The 12,049-nt window shown below is 41.1% G+C and overlaps 1 protein-coding gene across 1 annotated transcript in view; it reads right to left on the reverse strand.

The window, feature by feature from the left end:
- Positions 1-6,075, reverse strand: part of LOC134661713 (calpain-C) — a 40,401-nt gene extending 34,326 nt beyond the window's left edge. Inside the window, exon 1 of the mRNA XM_063517885.1 lies at positions 6,003-6,075. The gene's annotated coding sequence lies outside the window, so the exon portion shown is untranslated. The remainder of the gene's footprint in view (positions 1-6,002) is intronic.
- Positions 6,076-12,049: the final 5,974 nt, after the last annotated feature.

Raw genomic sequence — 12,049 nt, forward strand, 5'->3', positions numbered from 1 at the left:
GCTAACTAGGAAACCCTGGTTCCTGTCTGGAACTGGGGAGTTGTATGAGGCCACGCCCGCCCCGGCGAACGTGACCCCATCACATCTGGCGCCCAACGAAATAACTCACGTAGGAGTCTAAACGGTATCCTGGAAGGAACCGGTGCTCGAGAGGGACAGGAATAAATAAATAAATAAATTTTTGTACCGTAGGGCCCTTATATGTGCCTTTAACAAGTTTATTTCAGGGGAGATATTACGCCCCACCCGCCCGTTCAGCTACCCGCCCGTATAGCTACCCGTCCGAACATTACAACCGGCCTGTATATGCAGGCACCAGAAGCCCAGAAGGCAACAGAATACAGGTAACGACATCAGGTACCTGGCAACCATACCGGTAGGTACAGCAAATGCCTACAAGTTGGATATACCGACTAAAGAAGCCCCAACTAATACAAGAAGCTACGAAGCGAGACATCCCGACCGAGGGTCTAACCGTGGAGGAGATACGAAAAGGCCTAGCAGACATCCTGAAAGAAGACAACATGGCAGAAGACAAAGCCAAGGTAATAACTAAGTTACTAAAAGAGTGGAACCTGTCATTTAGGACCACAGACGATGCCGTTGAATTCATAGAGAGACTGGAGGAACTCATTAACGCCAGTAACGTCGAGAAGGGAGACATACTGCCCGCCTTACCACGCATCCTGCAAGGCAGAGCACTATTATGGTACAGGAACAACTCGGAAACCTGGAACAATTGGGATCAATTCCTAAAGGTATTTAAACAGTATTACTACCCAATCAACTACGAAGAAGACTTAATGGCCAGGATCATAGCAAGAAAACAGAGGGTCCGAGAAAAATTCACCGACTATGTCACAGACATACAGACGCTAGTACGCAGGTACGGGAACCTTGACGAATCAGAAAAATTACACCGCATCCATGAGAATATGCTACGTAACTACAAACTATACATCAAAAAACAAGACTACAAGACCCTACCGGCACTATTAAAGCTAGGAAAGGAGTATGAAAATATAACAACATCTACGGACGACACCATGTCATCACCAGAAACGTGGCGGCAAACTACCGAATATGGAAAGTGGAGAGATGAGGAAAAACCGGAACACACGACCGAAGGTAGGACCAACAGACGACACAGCGACCAGAGACCGAAACCCGAACAGCGAGACAGTACGAGCCAAACAGTGCATCCGAGATATGATTCCAAAACCAGTTGCTGGTCCTGTGGGAAGCCAGGCCACAATGCAGACGAATGCAGAGGCAGACGCCAGATATTTTGCAGCCAGTGTGGAAAGCTGGGGGTGCTCAGCAGGGCCTGCTGTAGGAAAACAACCTGGAAAGGTTACGAAAAACTGGGAGCAGCAAACAGCCCACAACCGAATGACAATCGCCTGTATGTAGATATACAGATAATGGGAAAACCATACCGAGGCGTCATAGACACAGGCTCGACCAACTCTTACATTAACCAACAGGTGTACAACGAATGCAAACACTTCGCGTACCAAGACAAGGTAAAAACAAGAGAAATAATTCTAGCGAATGGAACCCGCACCCGAGCCCACAATAACCTACTTGTTGACCTCAAGATCAATGAAGTAACGATAAAACATTGGCTGAGAGTGCTACCGGCAGCAACGGACATCATAATAGGCATGGACATCCTGAAGCGACTCGGAATGTCCATAAAATGGCCAGGAGGAGACCAAGAACCCGAAGAACACGATGGCAAGAGTACACAGAAAGAACACAAGGAGACCGGAGGAGGCGAAGACAGAAAAGCCACAGAGAACCAAGAGGAGATACACGAAACACAGCCAGAAGAGCAACGCCAGACGTCCACAAACGTAGACTCCGCGCAGCAGCCACCAGACCACCCACTCACAGAAGCGGAACAGGTACAATTGCAAGAAATGCTACAACAACAGTTCGAGCTCTGCGAAAAAAGCCCAAAAGGGAACACCTGGGTACAACATAAAATAAAACTAAAACACACAGAACCTGTAAAACAAAAATACTATCCGAGAAACCCGAAACAACAAGAAATTATTGACAAGAAAGAAAACGAGATGCTACAACAGGGAATAATCGAAAGATCACACAGCCCGATATTCCAGGATCACATCAAACACCTACAACAAGTATTTAAAAGGAGAAGAGAGGCAGGTCTACGCATAAACAGGGACAAATGCGAGTTCGCCAAGACAGAAATCGAATACCTGGGACACACAGTAACAAGACAAGGCATCAAGATGAACCAAGAAAAAATCAGAGCAATCACGAACCTAAACACACCGAAAACCGTCAAAGAAGTAAGAACCTTCATAGGGATGACATCCGGGTACCGCAAATTCATACCAAACTACTCGGAGATAACAGCACCGCTAGTAAAATTATTCAAGAAAGGACATGTGGAAGCAAACAAACAACCACCCCGACACAACACAGAACTACCGCATAACAAACAATTTTCCGACGACCAGAACGATTTTCCGACGCCACAAGTACAAGGATTCGCCAAACTACAGGAAATATACAATATCATACGTAAAAATCAAAAATAAGCATCGGGAAAACAAAAAGGGTATTGCGACGGAAACAAACGCCAGTGGACCCCCCAAGTAAACGACCTTGTACTAAAAAGAAATTTCACCCTATCAAACGCAAACCGCAACTATTCCGCAAAACTAGCACCGAAATACCTAGGACCATACGTAGTGTTTCAACAAAAATCACCAGTGATATACCTACTAGGGGATAACACGAGAAGAACAAAGATCATAACCGCCCATATAAAAGATATCAAGCCATACCATTACTGACATAAAATAGAATTAAAAACACAATAAAACTAAATACAACACGACCGAACAAAAATCAACCTTAATAAGGCGACATAAGGCTCAACGACATAATACAAAAATAGGGAAAAATTTAAAAAGAAAGAAATCAACCAGAATATACATTACCTACCTACAGAAATGAAACCTGGGGACCTTAAATGTAATTTTAGCACCAAAAGCAACCATAAGAGATGGAAAACTAAAAAGAAAACTCCAAGACTACCCCCGAAAAAAAATAAACACAACGCACACGAGCAATGCGGATCGAGAAGCGATCCAAAGAAAACTGGACCCAGCGCAACAGGATATAAGGCGCAGAATCGATCACGACAAAAATAGGTAAAATAGTAAACTCGAAATATGCATAGAGCAAAACCCATACATGTACACCGTAACGAAAAATATAAAAACAGGATGGCACACACGTCACACCATAGCATCAAAAATGGACCAGGGGATAAGACGCCCAAACATACCAAGGAGGGAAAACAGGACAAGGCGAGCAGGAAGGAAGAGGAATGGAGGGCAAAGGATGGGCCTCGTGCAGCTACCTTTAACGAGGCAGTCACACGCACCCGACACAAGAAAAAACAGAGTTGGAGGAAACAAGGAAAAGGAGAAAATATAGCATAAGAGAGGAAAAAAATATATACATACATTTAGAATAGATATCTACAAAAAAATATATATATATATATAAAACCATATTTAAAAAAAAATAAAAAAAAAATAATGCAAAAAAAAAATATATAAAAAAAAATAATGAAAAAAAATAATGCAAAAATAATGCAAAAAAAAAATAATAATAAAAAAAAAGAATAAAAAAAAAAAGAATAAATAAAAGAAAAGGGGGATAACGGAAGGGGACATTAAAAGGCATCATGTACTAATACGGTGATTTTTCCCCGACAGGTAAAAATCTCCAGACGGGTGACGGGACTGTGATGGCGCTGTAACAGCGCGCACACAACATCCCGCTTCACCGCCGCGCGACGCACCGAGCCATCGCGCTTCACCGCTGCGCAGACCACCCACGACGATCGGCCCCCCGCCGCGCCGCGCGCCGCACCCCGCGAGCCACTATAAAAGCGCGAGCGCGCGTCCGTCCGTCGGCAGTCGTCCTCGCCGCCTTCTGCTGTGAGCACGGCTCTCCCACGGTTGTGCCGGCCTGGGGTTACCGCGTAGGCACCCGTTCCTTTGCTTCCCCCCTATCCCGTTCCTGCGTTTCGGTTGTGCCGGCCTGGGGTTTCCGCGTAGGCACCCGATCCGCTTCCCACCTATCCCGGTCCTGCGTTTCGGTTGTGCCGGCCTGGGGTTTCCGCGTAGGCACCCGATCCGCTTCCCGCCTATCCCGGTCCTGCGTCTCCAGGATCGTCCTGTATACCTATCCGTCTTCATCCCCCTTACCCTTTGGGGATCCCGAGTATCCCAAATCGCGTGTAGCGTAGGGATCGCGTGCCGTAGTGACTAGCCGAGTCACCCCGCGCCGTCTTAGCCTAGGATACCTAGACTTAAGCCCTAAATAGTTTAGATTCAATAAACCGGCATAAAAGCCCGTCGATTTGCATTTTGCATCTGTGTTTCTATTAGCTACCCTGTACCCCTCTCTCCTCTGAGCTAACTAGGAAACCCTGGTTCCTGTCTGGAACTGGGGAGTTGTATGAGGCCACGCCCGCCCCGGCGAACGTGACCCCATCACAATACGTTAAGATCGAAAGAGGTCATGATTCTGAGTAGAAAAGGCATAAAATTTCTCAAATTTGAAAAAAAAGGTGATGTGTACCTATTGTGTACAAGTTTTAATGAAATTACTGTCCCATAGCCCTTCGTGTGCCGAATTCCCGCAGCGGGTGGAAAATAAAGGCTACGTCAGTTAGCCTCCATTTTGCACCTTTTTCACATCTATCGGGCATTGGGCGGGCCAACACACCATCGCCCAATTAAACACAGAAAAATGACGTTTCTATAAGCCTAAAACTTTGTTGACGATAGGTACTGACCATAGTGTTGAGAATAACGCTCATTTAGAGGCTTAAAGATTCGAACCCTTAAGGCTCTCTAGGCTTAACGCCTCAAAGGCGGCAAAGACGATTTCTTACACCATACGCGTAAAATAAATAAATACAATTCTCAAATATAGTCGAGTCTTCAAGACTTACGAGTCTTGAGGGCTCGAGTCTTTAAGCCTAAAAATAAGCGCTATTCACAACACTGACTGACCAACCTTAGCCTATAATCCTTGTATAATGATCTAGCATTGTTAGGTCATGAGACGTATGAGCAGTGCAGAAGCGACCTACCCCTTAAATTAAATAAACAAAGCTGGTACTAGATGACGATATACATAATTACGTACCTATATAGATAAATACAGTACAGTCTTATAAGCTTTAGAAACACCCATGACGCAGGAACAAATATCTGTGTTCATCACACAAATAAATACCCTTACTGGGATTCGAACCCAGGACCGAACATTAACCGCTCGTGCTAATATTGATGAATGATGATACCCGAGCAAGCGAAAGATTCCAAAATTGAACCACGAGCGTAGCGAATTTTTTTATAAAGCATAGTATTAGTAGTCACTCGCTGGGCCTTAAAAACTAACATATATAAATTACTATTGCCAGTGCGACTTCAACATAAAACTAGGGCAAAATGCTAATTTATTCATCACAACCTTAAATTACATATTTACAACACAAAGTTATGTATCGAAAACAATAGTTTTATATTTATTTCTGTTTAATATAAGCAATGTGTTTTTACGTCCGGAACAATGCATCTTAAAAGCTGAATTTACTTCTTAAACTAATCGACTTTTACGCTCTTTTAGAAACACGATTGCGAACGTGGAAACATCCTGAAGAAAGTCACAATTCACTCACTTTCCCAATTACTAGACCCACACAAAAGTCAACAGTATCTAAATATCAAAACAAACCACGTTCCTATTTAAAACATTAGAAACAAAGTTTTAAAACAGAAAAACGCCAATCGTATTGTTGCGTTCCGTACGAAAGTTCTCGTCTGACGGGTCTTTAAACTTGCTCCACTTTGCAAATACTCACTAAAATCGCTTATAAACTGTACACGAACTTATTAATAACTTATAAAGAGTAGTTTAGTTGTGTTTTTACTGACCTGGAGGTGAGTTACATGGTCCGTAGTGAGTGAAACGGGCGCGGGCGGCCGTCACGGGTTGCGCGGAGCGACTGGAGATATAGGAGCCTGCGTTTCGGACTGTTCCCCCCACTGCTCTTGGCTCAGGCTTGTGTGCTGAGACCAGCGTGTGGGCAGCTCAAGCGGAGCGGGCATATTACGTAAAAATCTGTATAGGGGGCGCCACTCGCACCTAAAAACCACAGACTTGTCATTTTCGCGCTCGATGCTAAAAACAAACCGACTTGAATATGACAATTTGCATTTGCAACATTGATGCATCAATCAATGTCATGTTTATTATAAAATCCGTGAAAACTTGTCAGAAGCTGCATGGCCTGAGACAAAAGTTAGTACTGCACTTCCTACCCCAGTAATATATCTTAGATCTTCACAAATAATTTTATGACAAACATTTATTCATTATCATCTTCCTCGCTTTGTCCCGAAATTTTTGTCACGGCCCATGGGAGCCTGGGGTCCAGTTGACAACAAATTCAATTGGCGTAGGCACTAGTTTTTACGAAAGCGACCACCATCTGACCTTCTAACCGAGAGGGTAAACTAGGCCTTACTGGGATTAGTCACGTTTCGTCACGATGGTTTCCTTAACCGAAAGGCGACGGTAAATATCAAAATGATATTTCGCACATAGCCAGGAAAGAAGGGCATAATCTAGAACAACTCATAGTTACTGACAAGGTTGATGGCAAAAGACCTAGAGGCCGTACCCCAAGAAGGTGGGCAGATCAAGTCCGTTCTACACTAGACACTCAACTGCACGTCGGGTTTCACGATGCCTAAAAGGCGATGACTAAAAGGTGAGAATTGGCAAGGTGCGAAGTCGGTGGAGGGGGAAGTGGCGCTGATCGTCACAAACACAGGTAATCTTATGGAATGTCCGCCATTAGTACTAGCGGCAGCCGCTTGAACTAATTTTACTCCATAAGATTTAACGTAGAAAGTCCGCCAAAATGACGGCAGCACAAGTCCTGCACCTAGCGAATAGCGGGTGGGTGTCAAAGTTGTGTAGACCGCGCCGCGCTCGGTCTACCCTCATTCGTGCCCACCCGCTATCTTCAGTTACCTGTCAACAAGATGCATGTAACTATGTCTAAATATCGGGAACTCGAAAACAATACAAAAGGTAATCACGGTTCATATATCCCGGTCGATATAAATCTAGTCAAACCAAATTGTCAGTAAATAGGAACAAAAAAAACTATATTCATCCTTTTCTTTTGGGTGCTAGTATTAGTGTAAGACAAAGATAGTATGATTCTCTCTGTCTATGTTTGAAATGAGACAGTCCTTTAAATAATAATAATAATAAATGTTTATTTATTTAGACAACAAGATCCATTTTGTTAGTATTATATACAAACTAAAACCTAAAAACTATGTTAGTATTCGTAACTCACTAATGACAACGTATTTTTACAAACTATGACTTTGACTTTGACAAACTATTTATATTTTAGTTTATCTTCAGCGCGAGCGACAATTACAAGTCTGTGATCTTCACAAATAATTCTATGAAAAACATTCATCATCATCTTTCTCGCTTTGTCCCGGCATTTTTGCTACGGCCCATGGGAGCCTAGGGTCCAGTTGACAACGAATTGAATTGGCGTAGGCGCTAGTTTTTACGAAAGCGAGTACCATCTAACCTTCCAACCGAGAGGGCAAACTAGGCCTTACTGGGATTAGTCCGGTTTCCTCACGATGGTCTCCACGACTCTACTATTTCCGAACAGACTGTTCACGCGTTGGTGTGGTGCAGAACATTTTTGTGTTTCACTCTGGAGCAAAGTTTGTTTAACCCTCGTACCTTGAAACCCTCGCAACGCTCAAAATTCCGATTTTGGAATCTTTCCCTTGCTCAACAACAACTTTGCTCGTAAAACATTTAAGTATTTACAGAAGAATTTTTATTGTTTATCTTTTTGCTGGGTCTTGTCAATTGGACTAAACTATTTCAATCGTATGTGGTCAAAGTAAATGAAAAGAAGTAGTATGTCTCCGCTGTTAGAGGTACTCTTTTTATAGACTGTGTACGATGTCATGGTAGTCGACAGTATTAGGTAGGTACCCACCTATTATTCTTAGGATTTTTTTAGTGATCATCAATCGTCAATTCGTCATAAATCGTCACAGGTGGCAGTGGACTAATCTACTAGTAGATTAGTTTATAATGCTACCGACTAAACCAGGCGTGGCTCACTCCGCGATTTCGCCGCGTCGCAACAAGTACCTAAAAGTACATCCGTCCCGCACCAATTTTGGTGGATAGCTATAAGCCACGCGCTTGCACCACCTAGCGGTCATATCTCTCCTAATCGTAACAGACGCGTTTTGTTAGAGAGTGAATCTTATGTACCTAGTAAGTACTATTATTTATTCTGTGACTAAGCTACGCCGTCCGCCGTGGACCGTCGAATGCACTACTACTTTAACTCTGATCGATACAAATTAACCATTACTTAAAGACAAAACAATCCCAATGGGCAAGAAGCATTGGCAAGTGACATAATGCGCGTTAGATCATAAATTAGTATCTAGAACGCGCTAGAAAGTCGCGCGGGACCGCTTTGTCTGCGCCGCGCACGCGCACGGTGCGAGCGGGTGCGGAAGCGATTTTGGCCTCAAATTATTAAGTGGAGTCCAAACGGGATGATCAAATCAACCGATTTGATCAGAAAAGAAATTGGCGTCGATCTCCAATTTAATCGCCAGTTTCAGTTTTATTGGAGCGTTCTAAATTAAAAAAGTGCCCCCAAAGGCGAATACTGGAGGCACAAATTCGTGTTCTTGCGTCAGCACCTCCATTTTATCGGTAATATTGGTCATAATCGGCGATTGAAATCAGCGAACCAAATTGGCGTTTGCGTCCGCACGTCCCAATTTGATCGGGCAATTTCACCAGATTGGCGAAAAATCGTCCTCGTCTGGACACGCCTTTACTTTTACATTTGATTTAAAGTTGTGTACCTACATCACGAGTAAGTATCACGACTTTTAACTCTGAAATTTTGCCTCCGAGACACAACACCAACGCGAGGAAAATACTGACTGTGAACAGACAAATGAAACCAAATCAGATAAAAATGAACCTTATTAAATATTTATCAATTTAATCATCACTACAAAGTCAATCCTACCAGCTAACATAAGGATGCTAAAGTCTATTTTTTTATTCGGTAGACTAAAATGACACATGATGCTCAATGCTCATACTATGAAATGTCATTTTAGTCTACCGAATAAAAAAATAGACTTTAGTGTCATTCTATGGTACTTGGAGTTACCAAGTAAAACCATGTAAAACTAAACTGTCATTCAATAGAACTTAGAATAGAACTACGTAAACAAACCGCCATACTAAAATTGACACTGAATGTCAATTTACTAGTAACTTTTGTTTACATTTAGCAAGTTCTATTGAATGACACTTTAGTAAAAGTAGTAAATTAACATTCAGAGACAACTTCAATATGGCGGTTTGTTTACATAGTTAGTAATTTCTATAGAATGACACTTTACTCAAAATTTGCATCAGATTACTTTGCCACACATGTGGATAAAATGCAGCTTTCTCATCAGTATTTGAACAATCAAGAGAGCATTTATCAGCTGGTGTGGTGAAAAGTATTTTGACTACTGCTATTACCTTTTAACCGCCATATAATTTTTCATGGAGCGTGCTCGTGTCGCCGGGGGTACGAAGTTACACAAAGTTTTGTCTTATCAGACCGCGGCGAAATGAGCCCTTTTGTATGTCATATACATCAGTCTACGGCGGTTAAAAGGTTAAGGAAAGGGCTAAAAGAAAAACAAAAAAAATCTCAACAGCACAATTTATTTCAAGGATATCGTATAAGTGGACCCTAAAAATAAATCTGATCGATAAAATTACATTTAAATTAACAAACATATAATAATGAGCCAATGTTATCAGTAAAACCTTTTCAGTTCTTTGGTGTAAAGTAAATGATAGACACCAGTATGTATAATGAAATTTTGAAAAATATGATATAATATATTTAAGTAACGTAATGATAATGTTATATTTTTATACACGTAATATCACTCTAATATCCATATTTATAACCATAAAATAACCTTATGCTAGTCCAATGCAAGATACAACGCCTACTGCAAACCAACTATAGAAAAAAAAAAATTATATTCATATAGAATTAAGAAAAATGCTTACTTTATTTCAAATAATATAGTATATCTGTTCAGTGTACAAGGTGAGAAATAAAGTCAAAATCATATTTGTTGAAACTAAAACATAATTTGCAGAAATAGGGATGAAAAAACACATGTATAGCAAGGGCAAAAGTCACAACATAAATCGCTACCACTTGCCCCGCAGCTCTTCCGACCCCACCTTACCCTATTAGAAATTCAATATAAGTCCACCGTTTAACTGAGGCGGTTGGTAAGAAGTAATTATGGTCAGCCACGGACTGGTTGAAGAGTTGGCTGTTCAGCTGATTAAGTATGTTATGTAAGGAAAAATATAGTATAATATCTAGTTTTAGTTCCAAAACTCAGTTACCTAGTTAGAAAGCGCTAAGGTAATTAACCTGTCGAATCCCACGATATGACGTCACCATAAGCGTTCTAGCTCATATATGAGCCGTGGGAGCTGACAGATTAAGAGGAGAGGATAATACACTGCGGCCGCTTTTCCATACAAATGTAGACCTCATTTTCCTTTCTGGATATTGTATTGTATTAACCATGGCTATGTCCATGTCTTTGACTTTTTTCGATTTTTTTGTTTAGTGTAAAACTTAGAGCGAAAAACAGATGTCATACAAATTTTTAAATGCTCCTAAGTATTATAATCATTAAAAATTCGAAAAAAACTAATACAGGGGCATAAGTATCTGTGGTTGATGTTCAACAAACTGTGTCAATATTTTTCTAATAAAGTTATTTTAATAAAGTTAATATCCAGAGAGGAAAATTAGGACAACGCTTGTATGAAAATGCAATTTCGCGCGTCCGCGGTGTATGTACATATATCAAGTGATAGATTTACAATAAGTACAGTAGGCATTGGCTCACGAATATTGGTCGTAGTGTACAGTCAGCATCAATAGTAGCGGATCAAACCAGCCAAAAGTATCTGACAACGAGGAATACTTTTCCAACTACAGAATACAGATACATTACTACAGTTCGCAAGTATCTATTAGTATGATAGTTCTACTTCTACATATAGCCCCGTGCTTCCCACCATACAAAATTATAGCCAAGGAAGTTTGAATCTTGTTGTATTTTCAATTGGGCTGAATTTCATTTGTTCGAACATGTTACGCGACTGAGCGTTTTCCAAAAAAAAAATTACATTTCATTCATGTCTTCTAAATATTGACTTCTTGGGCTCATTTTACTCAGAATCATTTGTACATTCACGCCTCATACACGAAAAAATGTGTCCCAAGATTTCCTTTACAGCCCTAGTAGCACGGTCGCATTTTTATCGTTTATCACCATGCCTGTCACGTTCTAACAAGTATGTAAGTGCGAAAGTGACGGGCATAGTGATAGTCGATAAAAATGGAACCGTGCTGAGCCCGCAGATAGTCACATTTTTGTATGAAAAGTTTTTTATTTGCATGGGAAAAATATTTGTTCATACAAAATTTTGGGACACATTTTTTCATGTATGAGTGAATGCACAAATGATTTTGAGTAAAATGAGCCCAAGTCAATATTTTGAAGACATGAATAAAATGTAATTTAGAAAACGCTCTACTAATGAAATGCTACCTTGTTATTAATAAGGGTTGACATTCGATCGAAACTGAGTGTACATCCTAATGTACATTGGGCGGCACGAGGTTAAAAAGACAATATCCCTGTTTGTTAAGTTATTAGAGAATAGATACATTTGACGCAGTCTGATCCTCTAGTTTTGATGCTGACTGTACTAAGTACACAAACGTACCGAGTTCCGCAGAGCGTTAGGAGAGTATACGTTTCAAACAGTTATTAAAATTACTGTATGG

Source organism: Cydia amplana, chromosome Z, assembly GCF_948474715.1.
Source record: "Cydia amplana chromosome Z, ilCydAmpl1.1, whole genome shotgun sequence".
NCBI classification, from domain to species: Eukaryota; Metazoa; Arthropoda; class Insecta; order Lepidoptera; family Tortricidae; genus Cydia; species Cydia amplana.